Raw genomic sequence first — 23696 nt, forward strand, 5'->3', positions numbered from 1 at the left:
ATTTTCAGAGTCCAGTTTGACTCCTGACTCTTTACCGCCAGCTCCTGTTAAGCCAGACAGATACTACAGTGTTCCTGAATCGCATTCATTTCTTTTTAAGAACCCTGTTGCTGACCCAGAAACTATCTCTCAAGGTCCCAAAGGGGTCAAGGCTTCCACTGCAAAAAACTCTACCCCCTGTGACAGGGATTCTAGGGCACTGGACAGATGGGGGAAAAAGATTTACACTTCTGCTACCTTGGCTATAAGGGCTTTAAATTGTCAGTTTCATATGCTCAAATATCTGCAATATATTATGTCACTGCCTAAATAGAAAATGATTGCAAATTCTGAATGTGCAGAAAACAAAGAAATGCAGGATTTATTGCATGCAGCTGAACAAGTGGGAAAGCATACTTTGCAATGTGGTTTTGATTCTCTGGAGGCCTCCTGCAGGGCCGCTGTTACGGGTTCTGTCATTCAGAGGCATGCTTGGTTAAAGGAACAGAATCGGCCTGATCATGTTAAAGCAAAATTATTAGATGCTCCATTACAACATGATACCTTGTTTGGTGTTAAAGCAGAAGAGGTGTTGAAGAAAATGGAGGACAAAGCTAAATTTATGCAAACAGTCAAGAATTTCTTACAGGTACACAGCCTCCAAGATTTAGCAGGCACTGGCATACAAAGAATTGGTCCTTTCCAGTGTCGGACAGGCCACAGAGAGGCAGCTACAGATGCCTTAGAGGCAGATCCCAGCCCCAAGGCTCATAAAGGTCTAAACAATGTGGTGTTTCTACCTCCAAAAAGCAGAGAAGGCAAATCACAGCCATACAGGAAACAGTCCCAATGACTTCCCCCTGCCTGCGCCAAGCACTTACCTTCTAGCAGCACCTTTAGGGGGGAAAACCAGCACTTTTTTCTCAAAACTGGCACGTAATAACCCAGGACAAATGGGTCTTGGATATAGTGTCTCAAGCCTACAGGTTTCACTTTCACACCCTGCCAAGGGCAAACTGTTTGCCAGACCTGCCAAAAGATCAATGGGCAGAGGCACAAAAGCAAGCGTCTTCCCTCATGGACATGAGGGCCATTCAGCAAGTACCACAGCAAGAGCAGGGATAAGGATTTTACTCAAGACTGTTCTTGGTGCCCAGAAAGGACAATGCCTGGAGACCAGTACTGGACCTATCTATTCTAAAAACATACCTGGATATTCCAAAATTCAAAATGTTGACTCTGCAGCAGCTTCTGCCCATGCTGGGCAAGAAGGCTTGGCTTGTGATTTTAGACCTAAAAAATGCATACCTGCATGTCCCAATCAGACAATCATGCAGAAGGTACCTCAAATTCATAGCTGGCTCAATGCACTACCAATTCTCTGCACTGCCCTTTGGCTTATGTACTGCACCCAGGGTCTTCACAAAATGCCTGGCTCCAGTAATTACATTTTGCAGACAAAGCGGAATACAAATATATCCTTACTTGGATGACTGGCTTATTCAAGCAGAGAACAAGGGCATTCTACTACAGCATCTGGCGTTTGTAAAAAGATTACTAACATGCCTAGGGTACACAGTAAACGAAAAGAAATCAAAACTAGTACCCTCTCAAGAGATAATATGCCTGGGTGCAAGCTTAAATACAACTGCCCAGATGGCTTATCTCACGCCAGACAAACAAAGGCAACTGACTACTTATTTCAAAACGTTGGTAACAAAAACCAGTTATCTGCAAGAAAAATTCTGCAGGCTTTAGGCTTCATGGCATCCTGCATTCTGCTAATTCCATATGCAAGACTGCATATGAGGAAACTTCAATGGTATCTAAAAAGTGTTTGGACTCAACATTGCCATAGCCTGGAAACAATAATTACCCTCATTCCCTGCCTGCAACAGGAGTTTCGATGGTGGGCGAAGGCCTGTCACCACAAGGGGCAGCCATTCGCTTTACCCACAGCCAGGCAGATATTAACAACAGATGCATCAGATTATGCCTGGGGGGCCCACATGGCAGGAAGATGTATTCAGGGCACATGGTCCGCAAGCCAAATGCATCTACATATCAACCAAAAAGAGATGCTAGCTGTTCAGAATGCCCTGACAGCCTTCAAGGATCTACTTCATCTAGGACAACTACTGATAAAGACAGACAATACTACAGTCATGTGGTACATAAACAAGCAGGGAGGCACTCATTCCTACCCCCTGTGCAGACTAGCCATGAATTTGTGGGACATAGCATTGACTTACCAAGTACATCTGCACATCTGCAGGCACAATTCCTGCCAGGAAAGATAAATACTCTGGCAGACTAACTAAGCAGAAACCTCATGGATCCCCACGAGTGGAAATTGGATCCGCAAGTCTTCAGCATGATAACAAGGAATTGGGGATGCCCGGACATAGATCTATTTGCCTCCCCTCACAACTGCCAACTGAAGAGATTCTGCACAAGGGCTTATCACAAGCAAGCATGGAAAGTGGATGCTCTGTCTTTCAGCTGGAAAAACTTAACAGTCTATGCCTTTCCTCCACTGCCTCTCCTCCCCAAGGTAAACCTAAAAGTCAGATGAGAAGCCAAAAATGATACTGATTGCCCCAGACTGGCCCTGCCAGCACTGGTACCCAATCCTAAGGAACTTGTCTCAATACCCAGCCTGGACATTACCTCAACTTCCTCACTTACTGTCCCAACACAACAATCAGATACTGCACAGCCAACTCAAGACCTTAAATCTGGCAGCATGGCAGATAATGTAGTCATTCAAAACACACCTCTCTCTAAAATGGTGATGGATGTTATTTGGGATGCCAGGAGGCCTAGTACCAGAAAATGTTATGCTGAAAAATGGAAGAGATTCTGTGCTTGGAACCAGGCACAAGGTATTGACACGACTGTACCAAATATTCCTCAGATTTTGCAATATTTAACTGAGATGCTGGACAAAGGCCTATCCTTTTCATCAATTAAAATTCATGCCTCTGCCATTTCAGCTCATTACAATACAGAGCCACCTATTTTTTCTCATCCTTTATTAAGGCAGTACCTTAGAGAAGCCAAAAACTTAAGGCCTCCAAGGAGATCACTAATTCCTGCATGGGACCTCAATTATGTCTTGAAAAAACTCACCCTGTGTCTCCTTTTGAGCCAGCCTCTTCAGCTAGTATAAAATTTTTATCATGGAAAACAGCTCTGCTCCTAGCAATAACCTCTGCAAGACGAGTTTCAGAGCTACAGGCACTCATGGCTGTGGAACCTTTTATCATTTTCCATCCAGATAGGGTTTCTCGGAGGACAAACCTGACATTTATGCCTAAGGTAGTGTCCAGTGTGGCCCTTAACTAAACTATTCATTTGCCTACTTTTTACCCAAATCCACAGAATAAGGGTGAGACTTCTGCATTCTTTGGACATAGACAGCTGTGCTTCTGCTTGGACAGAACCAAAGCTTTCAGAAAAACTGAGCAATTACTAGAGGCATATGCTGCAGGATCTCAAGGAAAGGCTATCTCAAAGCAGACCATTTCAAAGTGGATAGGCCACTGCATTTGTTTCTGCTATTCACAACATGGCAAATCAGTGCCTAAGGGTATTTAGGCCACATTCAACCAGAGCAGCAGCCACTTCAGCAGCCTTCGTCAGAGGAGTACCAACCAAAGACATTTTAGAGGCTGCAACCTGGAGTTCAGTACACACTTTTACAAAGCACTATCACTTACCACTCTACTGTAAATCCAGGGCAGGCTTTGCCACTGCAGTTCTGCAGGGCCTCATAGCTGCTCCTAATCCTATTTAGCTCCAGCCTCCCAACCTTAGCTTTGGGATTCAACCCAATTGTAATGACTGCAACAGTGAAACACTATGAACATAGTACAGTTGTGTACTTACCATAAATATAGATGTTCGAGTGTATTCACTGCTGCAGTCCAGGTTACCCTCCCACCATCCCGCATATCTTTGCTGGAACTTATCTGCACTTCTCTATTCTATACAACCTATGTGGTATATTTGCTTGTAGATGAAGGAAAATTTTACCTTGGTGCATGCATGCTTTATTGACATATTTTTAGCCTTCCCTTTTGGGGGCACCTGACATCTGGGGGCAAGAAAAACTGAAGAAAATGGCGTTGGCTGCATCTTTTATACCCCTGGCACACTGACATCAGGGAGGAGGCGACAGTAACCAACGCCGAACCTAGACTTTGGAATTCAGGCCGACTGCGGGTAGCCTGCCAGCAGGATATCCCAATTGTAATGACTGCAACAGTGAATACACTCGAACATCTACATTTATGGTAAGTACACAACTGTACTTTCTCTTGATAGACAGACAACACCATTCATGTGGTACATCAACAAGCAGGGGGGGGGAACACACTTGTACCCCTTGTGCCACCTAGCTATGCTTATCTGGCAGACAGCTTCAGTGGTGGGTCTGAATCTGAGAGTTCAGTACATTCCAGGGGAGTACAACACCCTGACAGACCACCTCAGCAGGAGTGTCCTGAACCCACATGAGTGGGAGCTACACAAGGACACTTTCCTCTACATTATACACCTCTGGGGTCTACCAGAGGTAGACCTCTTTGCTACAGGCAGCTAAACAGGTTCTGCTCTAGGGAATTCCATCCACGAGCATGGAAGGTGGATGCCCTCGCCTTTCACTGGGGCAACCTATTTGTGTACGCTTACCCTCCCTTACCACTGATTCTCAGGGTACTTCTAAAGATCAGGGAGGAAGGGCCAAGGGCCATCCTCATTGCCCCAAACTGGCCCAGACAGCATTGGCAACCCTTACTCCTCTGCCTAACCAAGGAATTACCCATCGGCCTGCCTCTCACAGAAAAGCTGTTAACCTAAGAAAAAGGGTCAGTACTGCACCCAAATCTACACACACACACACACACACACACACACACACACACACACACACACACACACACACACACACACACACACACACACAGCCTATCTGCATGGCTTATGCCCCAGATGTGGATAATAGACCATTACTGAGCGAACAGGTCCTGGATATTATTAAAGAGGCCAGAAGGCCCAGTACCATAAAATTGTATTCTGCAAAATGGAAAAGTTTCACTGCATGGTGCCAAAATAAAGGTGAAAACGGCACCTATGCCTCTCACCTTGATTCTGGACTACCCAGTGGAGCTCATGCAAAAGGGATTGTCTTACTTCTCTATCAAAATCCATGCCTCAGCTATCTCTGCTCATTCTCCAACAGAGCAACCTCTATTCTCCCATCCCCTGTTAAAACAATTCCTTAGAGTGGTGTCGCACATTAGATGACCTAGGAGGCAACCCACCCCAACATGGGATTTGAACTTTGTCCTCGAAAAATTTACCTTACCCCCCTTTTGAACCAGCTGCCTCAGCAGCAGTAAAGCACCTCTCGTGGAAGACTGCCTTCCTGCTAGCCATAACCTCAGCCAGAAGAGTTTCCAAAGTACAGGCTCTCATGGCCTTTGAACCTTTCATTATTTTCCTTCCAGACAGGGTATCCCTTAGGCAGACCCCTTATTTATGCCTAAGGTGAAGTCTGATGTGGCTCTTAATCAGGCCAACCATCTTCCTACCTTCTTTCCAAACCCACAAAATAGAGGGGAAAGAATTCTCCATACTTTAAATGTGCACAGGCAGCTTAGATACTACGTAGACGGAACCAAGTCCATAAGAAAGACTGACCCAACTGCTGGTCAGCCTCGCTCCTGGGGCAGAGGGGAACCTATATCCAAACAGACCATTTCCAAATGGATATAACACTGCATCCATTTCTGCTACTCTTTTCATGGAAAAGGTACCTTTCAAATCAGCCAGAACCCATTCTACAAGGGCAGCATCACCTTCCACTGCCTTTCTCACAGGCGTCCCTACCAGGGACAGTTTATAAGCGGCCACCTGGGCATCTGCCTACACCTTCACAAAACACTACCAGCTGGCTACTTTCTCCAAACTCAGGGCAGACTTTGCTTCAGCAGTCCTGCAGGCCATTGTATCTTCAATTTAAAGCAATACAAGCCTATTCCCCAGCTCCTTCACTGCATTCCTACTACCCTACCTTTTAGCTTTGGGAATCTTCCCACAAGTGATGACTGCAGCAGTGAAACACAAAGAACATAGTACAGTTGTGTACACTTACCATAAATGTAGATGTTCGAGTATATTCACTGTTTGTCCTGTTTCCCTCCCAGCTTTCCCCCTTCTCTTTTCCGTCTTTCTTATGGCCTTACCCAGGTTGGCCTTCCCGTCTTCTTGAAAGTGATTGGGGGCAAGAAAAACTGATCTAATGGCATTGGCTGCCTCTCTTTATAGCACTGACGACCTGACGTCAGTCTCAGACAACCTGCAGCCCACGCAGGAGGGAAATCCTTTACTCTGGTATTCGGGCCAGCCGAGGGCTACCCAGCAGGGATAACCCCACAAGTGATGACTGCAACAGTGAATGCACTCTAACATCTACATTTATGGTAAGTGTACATAATTGTACGTTCTAGATGGTGTCTCACAGGTATGTGATGGTGGAAATGTAACTAGTGCGTTCTTGGTGTTTACACCCCTCAGAATGTGTTACAGTGGGAGTAAAATCTGTGGAGTTTCTGCCGCACAGAATACAGTCCAAATATTTGACTTTTCTTGTTTCTGCTGTTCCCTGTATTTGTGCTTGATGTCCCACCTTGTCCTAATTAGCATCCTCTAATTTGTAAGTGAACTTTGGTTTGTTGCATCCGGAGTGGAGAACATTGCATTTATTTGCGCTGTACTTTGGAGCCAATGTTGTCTTTTCCGTCTGGATTCAGTCTGTGGGTTATTTGATCCAGCTCTGATCTGAGACTGTCCATATCGTAAAGACTTCAGCCCCCCTCCCCAAGCTACACCTCCTCTACTCGTAATCCTTTGCCCAACTAGTTTTACCTTGGATGTCATTTGCCACCTTCCTGGACTGCACCTTGGTCTTTTGCTTCATGGGATGTATACTTTTGTGAGTGTTAGCTTAATCTCGTTTCCCCTTTCCTCTACATTACTGTGGTTAGTTATTAGTGATGAGCCTTACAGGTTTAATTGTGGTGTAAGTTGATATGGAGAAGGGTTTTAAGAAATGTGTGGTTTGCAGCCACAAGCTCCCTTCTCAAGATGTGCATGACAGATGTGTTTTTTTGTCCTGGGGCTTCTGAACGCTATTCATGGTGTGATACCTGTGAGAGTTTTGGCACTAGTTCTGTAAAGTAAAGAAGGGCTGAGTTGGTACTCAAAGGTCTGTTGCTGGCCAGCAATTCTTCCTCCTGTTGTGGTAAGGCGAATTGAGGTGATCAGCGTTGAAAGGAGGGATACAAGGACCCCAAATACTTGTAAGGGGATTAAAAACAATAGACTACCTCTTCTTGTGTGCTGATCTGAAGATCCCAAGACCTATGACTCCTCCTGTGGCTTCGGCGCAGTCATCGGATCTGATAACTCGGACCATATCTTCCTGTGCACTGATTGCAGGGAAAAGTTCCTTCTCTTGCTCCAAGTGTCCCACGTCCTTTCTTGTTGAAAGGTGTTCTCTTGGGCAGAACCTTTTTACCTTTCTTTCTCTCCACCCCTCAAGAGTCTTCCCCGGAGTTGTCTTCTCCTGATGTTCTTCATGTCTCACTGTTCCAGTCATTACATTTGGGTTATCTGCTTGCAGGTAGCCCTCAGTCAGCCTGATTAACAAAGTCTTGGGTCTTGCCTCGATTGCGGTCTCTTCTTCCGTGACGTCAGGTCGTCAGGGGTATATAACATGCAGCCGATGTCCTTACATCAGTCTTTCTTGCCGTGCAGTGCCCGAAGCAGAAGCAGTTCACAAGGGCCGGTCGGCCGACTCCTGAAATTTTTGTTTTCGAGTTTCAGAACCAAAGTCTTCAGTAAACTTTTTCTTGCTTTAAACCGATGTCAGTAAAAGTAAATAACTGCATTTCTTGTGGAAAGCAAATACCTCATAAAGATTTGCATTCGTACTGTATTCCTTGCCTAGGCCCTGACCACGACATACCTCGCTGTTGGTTTTGTGTCTTATTTAAACCACAAACTAGCCTTCGTCGGTATATTTGCACTTCTAAATTTTTTGGTACTCTGTCCAATTATCCTGATATGTCTTCGGTAAGCCATCCGACTACCGATATTCTGAAGAAATGCAAAGATAAAGACAGGCCACCCAGTTCGCCGGTACTCAGTGAGGAGCTTTTCGCAGCCCCTGATACCCACTACTTCAGATTTGCAGGCCTCTACTAAGACCCATTCGGTGTCCGGTATGCCGCGAGATGCTTCAACTGTGGAACCTACAGATGTCTCTACCTTGGCTGGGTCCAGAGCCGCTGTGCAGGCACCGGCTTCTGAGGGTGTATTCAGGCCTACTGACTTGCATGTTAAACCAGCGCCATCTTTTTCTTCAAGGCCTAAAACTTGAACCATGCCTAGAAAACTGACACCTAGACCTCATGGTCAGGCCTCTATGCTTAAAGAACAAATGATAAGAATGACTGAAGATCTTATTACTTTAATCAGGGGAAGCCAACCTTCCCCCTCTAAGAGACTTAGGACCGAGTTTGCTTATGATACTTCTGACCAGGATTCTGAAGTTTCTGTTTCCTCTGGTGACCAGGATTTACCCTTATCTACCTATGAGGATTCTGATGCTGAGGACTCTACTCCCTCTGCTTACCCCCCAGGGGATTTCTCTTTTGGTGAAACCTTGCATACTCTCTGGGAGCTTTTTCGTTGGGAAAGTCAGAATTTCTGATTCTGAAAAGAGGCTTAGGGATTTCTTACTCCTACCCCAGCACAGGCCTTTAGCTATACCTCCTGTACTGGACATTGTTGTTGATGCCTTTCTGAATCTAGCATAGCCCCTTACTCTTCACCTCCTGCTTCCAGAAAACCTGATAGATATTACAGGGTTCCTGACTCTCAAGTTCCTTTTCAAAAATCCTACTGCGCGTCCTGAAATCATTTCACTGGGACCCAAGGGCATTAAAGCTACTACTGCCAAAAATCCTACCCCCTTTGATAGAGACTCCAGGGCGCTGGATAGATGGGGTAAGAAGGTATACACTTCTGCAACTTTGGCCATTAGGGCCTTGAATTGCCAGTTTCATGTCAACTGCATATTATTGGATTGCTTAAACAGAAAATGATGTTGACTCCTGATTGTGCTGAAAATAAGAATTTACAGGATTTTATGCATTCGGCTGAACAAGCTGGTAAACATTTATTGCAATGTGGTTTTGATTCACTAGAGGCATCTTGCAGGGCTGCGGTAACTGGGTCTGTACTTAGAAGGCATGCTTGGCTTAAGGAGCAATCCTTGCCAGATCTCGTTAAAGTGAAATTACTGGATGCTCCCTTAAATCAGGGCCACCTGTTTGGCAACAAGGCAGAAGAAGTTTTTAAAAAGATGGAGGAAAAAGCTAAATCTATGCAAACTGTTAAGGACTTTTTACAAGTACAACCTCCAGGATTTAGTAGGCATTGGCCTTCTAAGAATTGATGCTTTCCTGCCTCATCCAGACCTTCTCAGTCCAAACCCAGATCCAGCAGAGCACACAGGCTTCAGTCCCAGAGGACGCACAGGACTAAGCAGTGGGGGGGGGGCACCACTTACAAATTTGGGAGTAATAAAACTCCCCCCTATGGTAAACTGTCTCAATGACTTCTTTTTGAAACTTCCAAGCACTTCTCAACTGACTGCCCCTTTGGGGGGAAAGATTGCACTTCATGCAGATAACTGGGGACTCATTACCCAGAACAAATGGGTTTTAATTCGTGTCCAAAACCTCCTCTTGCACGAACGGCTGGTGCACGGCTTAAAAAACCAAACCAAAGTTAAAAAAAAAAAAGCCAGCACTAAACTCCTGGAATCAGGCAATCTTCATTTAATGTCCAAATTCAAGACGGCAACATAACATAACCGTACACCAACATGGTTGTATCGGTTTCGGTAAATCTTTAATCAGCAATCAAACATGATGTATAAAATAAAGACAAAAACTAGTTTCCTATCTTGCAACTTATATAAACTTCATATAGGAAGCATGGAGTGCCCTCTAGTGCATCAGTAAAATAGTGCACTAATTAAAAAATAAATGTGTTACAAATGAACCCAGTTGTCCCAATTATTTAAATGAGTATATAAACCCAAATATAACCACAAAAATATAACAACAACTATATGAATTGGATGCTTCAAAAATGATCATTCAAGCCAGGGGAAAATAAAGCCCCTAGTTTGATGATCCACATTTTCTCTTTATAAGTGAGGTTATCATGTAGAACATGGTATTGTACATGTCTGTCCTTGATGTGATCAATGACCATAAAACAAAATTGCCCGTAGGGTGTTTAGAAATGTGTTTATATAATGAACTGGACCCCTTTTTGTTTTTAATATCACTAAGATGTTCCCCTATTCTAACTTTAAAAGGACGGGAAGTTTGTCCAACATAGAAAGCGCGACAATTGCACTGGGCCAAATAAATCACCCATGATGTACTGCAATTGGCAAAACATAATATAACATAAACTTGTGGACAATTTTGTAAAGAAAAAGTCTGACATTTCAACCCCGTAGGTACAATGACCACATGGATAGCATCCAAAAACAGGGCCTGTAAAAAGGTGAGTTTGAGTAATGGAACATGTATTTCTGTAATAAACCTTCTTGTAATGACTAAAAAGAGAGCCCAAAGACTGCCCTTTCCGAAATGAGTAATGACACCGGTCCCCTACATATATGTCGAGCTTTCTATGCCCCCTGGCTCGAATGATCATTTTTGAGGCATCCAATTCATATAGTTGTTGTTATATTTTTGTTGTTATATTTGGGTTTATATACTCATTTAAATAATTGGGACAACTGGGTTCATTTGTAACACATTTCATGTATTTTTGAACTAGTGCACTATTTTATTGATGCACTACAGGGCGCTCCATGCTTCCTATATGAAGTTTATACAAGTTGCAAGACAGGAAGCTAGTTTTTGTCTTTATTTTGTACATCATATTTGGTTGCTGATGAAGGATTTACCAAAACCGGTATAACCATGTTGGTGTACGGTTATGTTATGTTGCTGTCTTGAATTTGGACATTAAATGAAGATTGCCTGATTCCAGGAGTTTAGTGCTGGCTTTTCTTTGTTTTAATTATAGTGTCCCAAGGATACAGATTTCACTTCCACACATCAACTCCAAGCGGTTGGCCGGATCTACCTCCAAAGCAGTGGGCAGAGGCCCAAAAGCAAGTACTCTCTCTCTCTCTCTCTCTCTCTTAAACATAGGGGCTATTCAATTTGTACCAGAAGAGAAAAAGGGACAAGGTTTCTACTTGAGATTTTTCCTGGTACCCAGAAAAGACAATTCATGGCATCCTGTCCTGGACCTGCCTACACTAAACACCTTTTTGGTGATTCCAAAATTCAATATACTGACTCTTCACCAGTTGTTTCCTATGCTAAGCAAAGATGCCTGGTTGGCAGCACTAAATTTAAAGGAAGCATACCTGCACATCCCGATCAGGGAATCTTTCAGAAGATACCTATACTTCAAAACAGACTGCACGCAGTCTCAGTTCTCTGCACTGCCCTTTGGCTTATCTACTGCGCCCAGGATACTCACAAAGTGCCTAGCTCCAGTTACTGCATTTTGCAGGCAAAGAAATATTCAAATATACCAATTACCTGGACGATTGTCTAATTCAGGCAGAAAACCAGGACATACTTTTGAATAATCTGTCTTTTTGTACAGAGGGTGCTAACTTGTCTGGAGTACACCATAAACAAAAATAAATCACACCTGGTACCCTGTCAACAAATTATATTCCTGGGAGCAAGCTTGAATACAACTTCCCAGATGGCTTTCCTCACGCCAGAGAAACAAATTCACTTGACAAAAAGACAACCAACGGTCAACGGACCTTAAACACAGTAAAAATAAAAAACACACATACCGAAACTGTTAAAATAAACCGTTTATTTGCTAAACGAACAACTTAGCGGTTTCGCCAATCAAAACTAAGGCTTCTTCAGAGTTGTTCTAAAATTCTACCCATACAGCTTATATACTGGTAATTAAATCAAAATGACATCCACCTACCAATAAATCTCAATATAAACATTTTTTAAAAAGACAGTGATGTCCCAAACTGTTGCGTAAAGCCATACAAAGAATATGTTATATATATTATTTCACTTTAACTATAATATTAAGTTTTGTAAACATTGAATTATCTATATTTACACAATTTGATTATACCTAATTATTAAATACAGCTTGATTGAAATAGTCATTCAGACCAGGGTCCATGGTAGCATTTAACCTTAATTGCCAAAGGGATTCCTTACCCACCAAAACCAAATTCATATCACTCTTTCGTTCATTCATGGAAACCCTGTCTATAACAAAAAATACAAACTTTTTAAAATTGATGCATTTCTCTGAATGTGTATAAAGTGCATTATGAGTGTCCTTATTCTTAATAGCCCTTGTTATGTTCACTTATTCTGTCCCTTAACCTCCGAATGGTTTTGCCAACATAGAAGCCGGGACAGGATCAACAAGAAACCACATATGTAGTGTTGCAATTGCATCTACCGGGACATTGTATAGAAGTATCATACCCTTAAATATGAACATAGGATCCATCATTTATATACCTGCAAAATTTGCAATTTCCACATTTAAACATACTTGATTTATACATTAATCTATTGCTTTTCCATTCCAGAATATTTTTCACATTCCTCCCCCTACTGAAAACTACCTGAGGCTTTGTTCCTAAAATAGCCGTCATCTCCTGTTGGAAACAAAATTCCCAACATTGATTGATAATGTCAACAAACATTTGACTGCTGTTGTTGTATTCCAAAACCATGGCATTGGTTTTCCCACTTTCATTGATCAAACTATTGCTTCTAGGCTCCCAATTAGGCAGTAAAATTGGCGAGAAAGTTGATTCCCTCTTCTTAAAGACTTCCTTTTTAATATTAATTAATAACTTTAAAGGGTAACCCCCTTTCCAGTAACATCCCTATTAAGTTATACATCTCTTCCTGGAACACATCGTCAGTACTAGTAAGTCTTCATGCTCTTACCATCTGCCCTTTAACAACACTTTGTTTTTGAAAATGTGGATGGTTACTAGTGAAATGCAGCAAAGTATTTGAGTAGGAAGCTTTCCTATAAGTAGTACTCTCTAAACTATTATTCTTGTTTGATAGACTGATGTCCAAGTAGTTGATCTGATCTTTGCCCCAGGTGCTAGTAAATTTCAAAAAATCCGTGGTTCCATTTAGGTACTCCACAAATTCTCTAGCTTTCTGTTCATCCCCCTTTCCACAAAATGAGGATGTCATCCAGGAATCTGCTATAGGACCAACTTCTTTCATAATACTGTGTTTGAAAAACATACTCTTTTTCCCAGTCTAACAACACAAGATTGGCAAAAATGGGAGCACATTTGGCTCCCATTGCCACTCCAGCTGTTTGATGAAAAATTTCCCCCTTGAATATGAGGAAATAATTTTTTTAAATCATCCCCATAAACTCAACCAACAGGTCAACTATTTCCGTATCAGTTACCCCCAGACTCACAATACTGTTCCTGAACATTTCAATACCCCTTTCGTGTGGGATTACAGAGAACAGGTTGACAACGTCAGTTGTCAGAAAACTGTACTTAAATACATCTATATTTCTAAATCTAGCCAACCTATTTAAACAATGCCACGAGTCCTTTACAATTTGGTCGACCTTCAACAGATGTTTGTTTGTTGTCAATCCAGGCAGACAGGGGTTCAGTTTTTGAACCCCTGGCAGAAACAGTTGGCCTGAAAGATGGATCTGTGATAGATTTGTTGGTTTTAGGAATTCCAAAAACGGTTGGTAAAACTTATTTTTCCACAGTTAGAAGTTCCTTTTCTTTCTCACTGATATGGCCTTCTAAATACTCTTGTGATAAAATAATATCTACCCATGAGTATGCCCTATTGACTTTGTGTTTTGATACCCTTTCGTATGTTGACTCCTCATTCAAAATCTGTTCCATCCTGGCTACATAATCAATGTGACGCATAATAACTATGCCCCCTCCCTTATCAGGGGTCATAATTCTAAGATTCTTATACATGGCCAAGAACCGCAATAATTGATTTTCTTCCTTAGCCATATTATAATTGCATCCCTTTTTATTTGTGTTTTTATTGTTACTAGCCAATAAACGTATTCGTTTTTCACATAATCTCTCAAACATGTCAATCTCAGTATTGTTCGGGGATACAAAAATACTTCTACGGCTAAGAGAATTGCATTCTAAATGGTTGATATTCCTGTCTCTAAAAAAACTCTTTAAATTCATTTGTCTAGTAAACAATTTCAAGTTTAAAAGAGTTCTTGCAACATCCAGGTAAGAACTAGGAACAAAAGTCATACCCTTCTTCAAAAGCATAAAATACTTATTACTTAAATCCAAATCAGAATAATTGTAAATAGTGAAACCTTCCTGTTCTACCTTCTTGCAAACTAATCCTACCTCTTCTAGCCCTGAATCACTATCAGTAATGTCCATCCAGGAATTCAAATAACCAAGCACTTCCACTTCTTGTACTGCCTGTTGTTCCAAGACTTCACATGGAAGTGATTGCCACACTGGTTCCACCCCTGGGCTTGGTTCTGTTGATTCCGATTTGCCTGATTCTTCAAGCATTTGGACCTTTGAGGGGGCTTCCCCTGTAAAAAAAAAAAAAAAAAAAAAAAAAAAAAAAACAACCAACCCCTGCTGCATGTCAACCCTACTGGAGTCTGTTTTGCTGCTCTATATTATTAGAATACCTCCTGGAACCATTCCTTTGATTAGTGTCAGTAACATGGATACCCTTGTTAACTACCTCTGGATATGCTTTGTTACTTTTGTAATCCTCAGTATCTCGCAAAATTTTACATGGTTTAGTGATTACATTTTTACTAACAAATTTGTCCACATCATGCAACACTTTATTGTATTTATCATAAGGCACAAACAATGAATCGGTCACAATACTATTATTCAATTTAGAAATTTTGTCCTGTAACTCTTTTAACTTAATGTCATCGTTTTTAACAATAATGACCATTATTTCAAAGCCAGCTCTGTCATAAATGGCAATTAACTTGCGATATGCTGTAGTCCCACTGTATATTCCATCGGACGTTTCCACAGCCCTAGTCCTTTTGGAACTTACTTTAAATCAATAGATTTTTTAAGGAATATGTTGTCCAGTTGTAAAGATCTATACTTGAAGCACAGTTTTTCAAAGGAAGATAATTGCTGATTCCACGTCGGTGTTTCGACAAGTCTCTCAGGCCTTCGCCCCAGATCAAATTCCGGTACTCCAAACCAGGAATTGAATTTGCTTGTTGGGACATCACTGTCTTTTTAAAAAATGTTTATATTGAGATTTATTGGTAGGTGGATGTCACTTTGATTTAATTACCAGTATATAAGCTGCATGGGTAAAATTTTAGAACAACTCTGAAGAAGCCTTAGTTTTGATTGGCGAAAGCGCCAAGTTGTTCATTTAGCAAATAAAAGGTTGATTTTTACCGGTTTCGGTATGTGTGTTTTTTAAATTCACTTGACAACCTACTTCAAACAAGTGGTCACAAAAACCCTGCTATGTTCAAGGCAAATTCTACAAGCCTTGGGGTTCATGGCCTCCTGCATTCTTCTAATTCCATATGCAAGACTGCATATGAGGAAACTACAATGGTATCTAAAAAGCCTATAGTGTCAACATTCTCAGGATCTAGAAGCAATGATTCCTAAAATTCCTTGTCTACGCCTGGAGTTCCTTTGGTGGGCAGAGGCCTGCCACCAAAACAAGGGACTACCATTCACACTACCCCCTGCCGCCCAAACCCTAACAGATGCATCAGACTATGCATGGAGGGGGCGGCACCTGGCAGGGAAGTGCATTCAGGGCAAATGGAACCCAATTCAAATGCACCTTCACATCAGTCTTAAAGAAATGTTAGCTGTACAGAATGCTCTGACAGCCTTCAAGGACCACATTTTTCCAAGACAATTAATGGTAAAGACGGACAACAGCACTGTTATGTGGTACATAAACAAGCGGGGGGGGGGGGGCACATATTCTTATCCCCTCTGCAGACTAGCCATGGCATTGTGGAACACAGCCTCGAGCTACCAAGTACATCTACAAGCTCAGGAAAACTAAATACACTGGCAGATGGACTAAGCAGAACCCTCATGGACCCACACAAGTGGAAACTGGGACCAAGGATTTTCAACATGTTGATAAACAAATGGGAGAGCCCATATATAGACCGGTTTGCCTCCCCCCAGAACTATCAATTGGAAAAATTTTGTGCAAGGACCCCCCACAGACAAGCTTGGAAAGTGGATGCTCTGTCCTTCAGTTGGAAAAACCTATCAGTTTATGCCTTTTCTCCTCTGCCTCTGCTCTCCAAAGTACTACTAAAGATCAAACAAGACAAACCAAGGATGATTTTAATTGCACCAACCTGGCCACGCCAACACTGGTACCCCCTCATGCGCAGTGTTTCACTGTTGGCCCCATGGCACCTGCCTCAGACTCCTACCCTGCTATCCCAGCAGGAGAACCAGATTCTGCACCCTCAGCTTAAAACACTAAACCTAGTAGCCTGGCTCATTACCTAAGCTCTCCTTTACCATCCATCAGTAAACCAGTGATGGATGTCATTTTAGAGGCAAGGAGGCCTAGTACTAGAAAATCTTATGCTGAAAAATGGAAAAGATTCTGTGCCTGGAACCAATCTTAAGGGATGAGCACAGCAGTGTCCAATTTACCTCAGATTTTACAATACTTAACTGAGGTGCTTCACAAGGGCCTGTCTTTTTCCTCAATAAAAATTCACGCCTCAGCCATTTCAGCTCATTATAACACAGAACCTCCCCACTTCTCTCTTCCACTGCTCAAGCAGGTCCTCAGAGGGGACAAAACATTTAAGACCACCCAGGAGAGCTCCAACTCCAGCTTGGGATCTTAACTTTATTGGAGAAACTCACCCTTCCTCCTTTCGAGCCAGCTGCTACTGCAGATTTAAAATTCCTTTCTTGGAAAACAGCTTCCCTTTTAGCCTTCACTTCAGCAAGAAGGGTATCTGAATTGCAGGCCCTTATGGCAGTGGATCCTTTCATCATCTTTCATGCGGACAGGGTGTTCCTCAGGATTCATCCCTCTTTCATGCCAAAGGTGGTATCCAGTGTGGATTTTAATCAGTCCATTCATTTGCCTACCCTCTTTCCTAATCCACAGAACAAAGGAGAACAGATACTGCACTCCTTAGATGTGCACAGTCAACCTGGATTCTACTTGGACAGGTCTAAACCTCAAAGGAAATCTGAACAACTGCTGGTGACATTTGCTGCAGAGACAGAGGGGGAAGGCTATTTCAAAGCGAACCATCTCCTAATGGATAGGCCATTGCATTTATTTCTGCTATAAGCACCCACAGGGGATCAGACCCCACTCAACCAGGGCTGCATCTACCCCTACAGCCTTTCTCAGAGGCATACCTACCAGGGACATTCTAGAAGCTGCTAACTGGAGTTCTGTACATACTTTCTCCAAGCATTACCATTTGCCAATTTTCTCTAAACCCAGTGCTGGCTTTGCCACTGCAGTTCTGCCGGGCCCTATAGCTGGTCCTAATGCTATCTAAATTCCTCCTCCCATCCTTAGCTTTGGGAATCTACCCAAATGTAATGACTGCAACAGTGAAACACGAAGAACATAGTACAGTTGTGTATGCTTACCATAAGTGTAGATGTTCGAGTGTATTCACTGTTGCGGTCCTGGTTACCCTCCCTCCAGCCCCCTGACTTCTTTTGGCTATACCTCTTCTCTCCTTTTCAATGCTTAAAAGCTTTATGGTGCATTTGCTTTTTTGTTTTAGGTATAACCTTGTATATTTATAGATTTAATTGCTTCCCATTAGGAGGGCACCTGACATCTGGGGCAAGAGAAACTAATGTAATGACGTCTGCTGCATGTTTTATACCCCTGACGATCTGACATCACGGAAGGAGACAGCAACTGATGTAGGACCAAAGACTTTGTTAATCAGGCCGACTGAGGGCTACTGCAAGCAGATAACTCAAATGTAATGACTGCAACAGTGAATACACTCTAACATCTACATTTATGGTAAGTGTACACAACTGTACTTTTGTTTTCTGTAGTTTCAGCACTGGCCATGAATATCCCTGATAAGGTTGTCTTTATCCTTCTATTTGCCCACAAACCCAGAATTAGGAAAATAGACGAGTAAACTGACATGCTTTTCAGTTTGAGGCCCTAGGAATGTGCTTGGGTCCTTTTTTTGCTCTAATTCCTGCACTGCTTGATTGAAATGCATGTCTCTGATATGGGCCTGAACCATTCCTGTACAAAACATCGTATAGCTCCCATTTCCAGTTTTCTCCGTGGGTTCCAGAATTTGTCACTAGCTTGACTTAATGATCTAATGTCAGTTTTCATTCTTTCTTCAACTGCTGAGTTCGCATCAGAACGTCGGCTCTGACTCTGCTGTTACTAAAGCACGTGGTAACCAAAAAGCTCTCAAGCTTCTCCCTTACCCACAATGCATCAACCCCTAACATATCCGATCTTGTTTGCCTCTTTTCGTGAAAAGATGCGGTCAGCCTTAGCTCTCGAGTTTCATCAGATAAGTGTATTTTTTCTCTTAAAATCTCTTTAATATCTTAGATTTCTCTTATATATTTTATTCCCTTACTCTCATACAGTATTGTATCTCTGTTGTACCATTGTTGGTAGTTTTTCCCCCTTGTTCCTGTTTATACATGCTGGTGTAGTCCTAATACCATTGTTGGTATTCTTTCTGAGTTTAGTTTTTAATTTTCTTTTATTCCTCGCCTCACAGCAAGACATTGTCCCGTTCAATTCTCAGCTAGAGCATCTTCTGTGGAGACTTGCGTGAATGGGCGTACCTTCGTTGAAGGTTGTGCGTTAGGGCCGGCAACTCAGCACATAAAAATCAACTGCCAATCATTAGTGGACCGGAGTTCCGCTGTGGCGACCCCTAACCGGGAAAAGCTGAAAGACACAACACAACATTCCTTTATATAAAAAAAACCCTCTCATCTTGTAATACTGTTTTTTGGCTATTGTCACTGGCATGGCTGAGAAGGGTCCTTCTGGCTTTAAAAAGTGTCTGAAATGTGGGCACAATTTCAGACGCCCATACTCATTGTGCGTTGTTTAGGCCTGCAGCATCTTCAGGAGGATTGCTCCTTTTGTCACAGTTTCAATCCCAGTGCTCTTGTGGACAGAAAAAAACAAGCTTATCCTGAAAGGTTTGTTGCCATCATCTGTTGGTGAAGCTATTGCTGGGGCTCAATCCCCCAAGGTTAAAATAGAGAGTCCAAATCTCAGTCTCCGAAGCCTTCCACTTCCTCGATTTCAATTTTGGAGCCTTCTAGGAAGAGATCAAAATTGGATCCTAGAAGATTTCAAAGCTCCTCCCCTTTGGATCTTAAGAAAAAGAAACTGATGGATTCTACGTCCTCTGATCCATTTGCCGGGTCAAACTGTTTCGGGTCCCACTGTTCTTCCAAGAACCAAGCATTTTCCTTCTTTTGATCCTGTGTTTTCCGAGGTCCCTTCCCTTTTATGGAAAGTCTCCGATCAAAGTCACCTTCCCTTGCTACGTCTCGTTCATCCAGGAGTTTGACTGAGAAAGATTTGGACAGAATGATGTGGAAATTACTCTCTGTGCAGATCCAGATGGATGTTTGGCTCCTACCACCTCGGGTCAGGAGACCTGTCCATCTACTACACCACCACTTTATACTCCTTCTCTGATCCCTTTAATTGCTTTAGAGTCCCTGGATCCGAGCCTTCTGGGTCTGTGTGGCTTGGATCCAAAGAAACCTTATCTTCAGATCCGCAGCTAACTCTGAGTGCTCCGGCCTGACATCTTTGGATCTGGATGACTCCCAGAGCCAAAGCTTGCTTCTCTGATCTGAGGCATTGGAGTTGCCTTAGAATGTTCTGGAGCTGTCTGTGCATGTTGGTGCTTCTGCACTGGATAGCTCTGCTTTGACGTCCTCCTCTGGATAATTGGTTTTGGGGTGGGAGGAGACAGAGGTCCAGAAGTCTGCCTTCTCAGCGCTGAGGTATTCATTCTCTCCGGAGTGGTTTGCCTTTGAGGTAGTGAGGAGGGTACTTTCTGCTCTAACAGGACTGACAGACCCAACCCCTTGGATCTTTAGTCTAGCTCCCAGATGTCTCTGTGCTTGGAGACTCTTCATTCTGCACCACAGGGACAGCCAGCTCGAGACCCCCAGGCCACCCAGCAGGGTTTCATGGTGTCTTCTGACACTTCTCCAGAGTACCCCACTGAGGAAATCCGGAGGAAGAGAAATTACAGGAGGAGGCACTTGAACTCTCCATAAGCGTCGGTCACTGAGGTACTGATTTTGATAATGGTGAACGGTTTCCACGATCACCTCCGAAGACATCTCATTTGGACACATCTTTGAGATCCTAAGGTGGTTGGACCCCCAGCAACCCTTCACCGGAGGAGTTATTTCTGGAAGCCTTTGGAGCTCTCCCATCTACCTCCTTGGTTACTCCGCCCACCAACAAGCTCATTAATTTGGTCTCAGAGGGTGTGGAAGAAGCCTGACTCAGCTGAGTCAATACCTAAGAGGCCAGATAGGATTCTTGCTCCAACTGTGGGGAAGGAATTTTGGAATAAGAGGCTGCCCTTGGATGGCATGAGTCGACGTGTTGGCCACCAAGAAGAAACTTGCTGAATAAAGTTCCTCTTTTCATCCCCCTAACAGGAAGTCTAGGGTGATGGACAGATTTGGGAAGTGCGTCTGTACTTCAGCAACATTTGCTGTTAGGTTGCTGAACTGTTTGGCATATTTTGCAAGGTTGCAAAAGGACTTTATCAAAGAACTTTCAAAATCCCTTTCAGGGACTGTTTCTGCTGACGCCCAATCATCTATGGCCTATCAGTTGGCTACCCTTCAATCTATCTCAAATTCATCCATGAAGCATACTTCTCATGCAGCCGAAGGTGCCTCAAGGGCAGCAGGTTCAAAGATTCCTTTTTTAGGAGTCAATGAGGTGGTTGGAAAATGTGGTACAGAAAGTCCCAGCATCCTTTCCAGGACACACTTGGAGAAAGTTCTCCTAGGGGCAAATGGGAGAATTCAAATGGATGACGATGCCCCCGCAACAGAGGAGACGCACAAAACCAGGGGCCACAGACTTTCACTGATGGACAGTACCATCACTCCTAAAAGGAGGGCCTGACTGTCCCCCTCTTGAGGCATTTACGGGTCAACTGTCCCTGCACCAGAGAGCCTGCCTAGATGCAAAAGAAACTTGGGTGCAGAGGATTATTTCCAGAGGTTATACAATTCCTTTTTCCCTTCCACATCCATCTGTACACAAAATTCCCAATGTACCACCCAGTCAGAAGAAAGCAGCAGCACTGGAAATACAAAAGCTGCTAGAAAAGAGAATCCTCCTCCAAGAGGTCCCTCCATACCAGATAGAATCTGCAACCTAGTCAAGATTCTTTAGTGCCAAAGAAAACAGGGGACTGGAGACCAATTTTGGATCTCAGCAACTTGAACAATTCAGTTCAACATACGTTTCAGATGGTCATGGTACAGTCCCTTTCTCTGGCAAGGATGACTGGATGTGCTTGATGGACCTTCAGGATGTGTACTATCACATAAAGATGAACGGAATATCTAGAAGGTACTAGCGCTTCTGGCTGGGAGACGGTCACTACAAATTCAGAGCACTGCCCTTTGGCCTCATCACAGCCCCCAGGGTGTTTATTAAATGCTTGGGAGTGGTGGTAGTTCACTCTAAACAGCAGGGATTCAGAGTTTTTCCATGTCTAGATGACTAGCTCATTACTACCCTGACCAGGCACCTGTTAATCAGGACAAGGAATCAGGTACTTCAGATTTGATTTCATCTATGGATTGCCGTAAGTTACGACAAGTCTCACCTACAAACCAACTCAGATTTTGGAATTCATAGGAGCAGTTTTCAACACATCAGTGACAGCTTCTGTTCCCGTCTTAGAGTGCAGACTATAATATTCCAAATCAAGAGAATAATTTGCCGTACCAATGTTTCAGCCTGCTTTCTTCTGACATGAGTGGTACATTGGGAATTTTGTGTACAGCTGGGGGTGGAAGGGAAAAAGGAATTGTATAACCTTCAGGCCTTTGAGTCAATGTCATAATTTTAGTTCCTCTAGCAAGGTTTCATACGAGAATTCTTCAGTGGATGCTAGCAACACAATGGTCCATTCTTTACCAGCGCATGTCAACACAAATAAGGATCACTCAAGCATGCAAGAGATTCCTCTGGTGGTTGATTCATTCATATCAAGTTCTAGAAGGCAGTCCATTCATTCTCCCTCAGTCCAAGACCATAGGAGCCACGGATGCTTCCCAGATTGGGTGGGTGGGGTGACACTTTCTGGAGATAACAGTCCAAGGCACTTGGTCCTCTGAAGAGGCCAACTTGCATATCGATGTTCTAGAGATGAGAGCAGTGTTTTAGCATTGTAGGCCTTCCAGAACTTTCTCCCCTAAAGGTCAGTTGTGATTCCAACAGACGATATGTTGATGGTTTGGTACATCAACAAACAAGGAGAGACCAGATCTTACCCCTTGTGTCGAGAAGCACTCGGTGTGTGGCAATGGGCAATCTCATCCAACCACTTTCTCATAGCAACACACATTCTGAGGAAATCCAGCATGATAGCAGACAAGTTGAGCAGGTCCATTCTTTTACCTCACGAGTGGTTTCTCAACAAGAAAGTGGTAGAAATTATTTTCTGCCGATGGGGCCAGCCTTGCTGCAATCTTTTTGTTTCTCCCCTATACAAAAAACGCAGGAGATACTTTGCCCAAATCCCTTTTCAGGGAGTCACCGAGGGATGTTCTACTTCATGACTGGCCACTCCAGTCTACTTTATACTTACCCAGCAATCCCTCTAATTCCAAAATTCCTGTAGAAAGCCCCCATGTTGAAGAGTAAAATCATATTCATTGCACCTTACTGGACTCCTTAGATTTGGTTCCCCTTCCTATAGCCTCATATTCTTTGCCAAACTTGGATTCTGGTTCTGATTCCAGATCCTGTAGGTATGGTTCATCTGGATATCTGAAACCTCAAGCTAACAGTGTGGTTTCTCCAATTCCTTTAATAGCCAGACAACCAATGCTGTCTTTCCCCTGTCCATAATATCCTTTTATTTTCTCATAAACCTTTAACAAGAAATTTTTATATAAGCAAATGGAAAAGATTTGTTTGTTTACTGGGCACAACAAAAACATAATGACCCCTTTTCAGCCCCGATACCGAACATACTTGAATTTTTAGCTGTGATCTTTAATGAAGGGGCAAGCTCCTCTACCATTAATGTTCAATTAGCAACAATATCTAATTTGTATATTGGCTTTGTAAATTCTTCATGGCTTCTTCTAAACTTTGTAAAGCATTCTTGATAGGCAGTCTTCTATTCAAACACCCATATAAAGACAGTATTCCACCATGGGATTTGAATTTGGTACTGCAGGCCTTAATTCATTCCCCCTTTGAACCATCAGCTAAATGTGACCTTAAGTTCCTGATTTC

General features: G+C 42.9%; 1 protein-coding gene across 1 annotated transcript in view; it reads left to right on the forward strand.

The window, feature by feature from the left end:
• The window catches only part of SPATS2 (spermatogenesis associated serine rich 2), a 1115118-nt gene that overhangs the window by 328243 nt on the left and 763179 nt on the right, over nt 1-23696 (forward strand). The gene's annotated exons all lie outside the window — the stretch shown is intronic.

Source organism: Protopterus annectens, chromosome 9.part0, assembly GCF_019279795.1.
Source record: "Protopterus annectens isolate FY-2018-M chromosome 9.part0, PAN1.0, whole genome shotgun sequence".
Classification (NCBI taxonomy): domain Eukaryota; kingdom Metazoa; phylum Chordata; order Ceratodontiformes; family Protopteridae; genus Protopterus; species Protopterus annectens.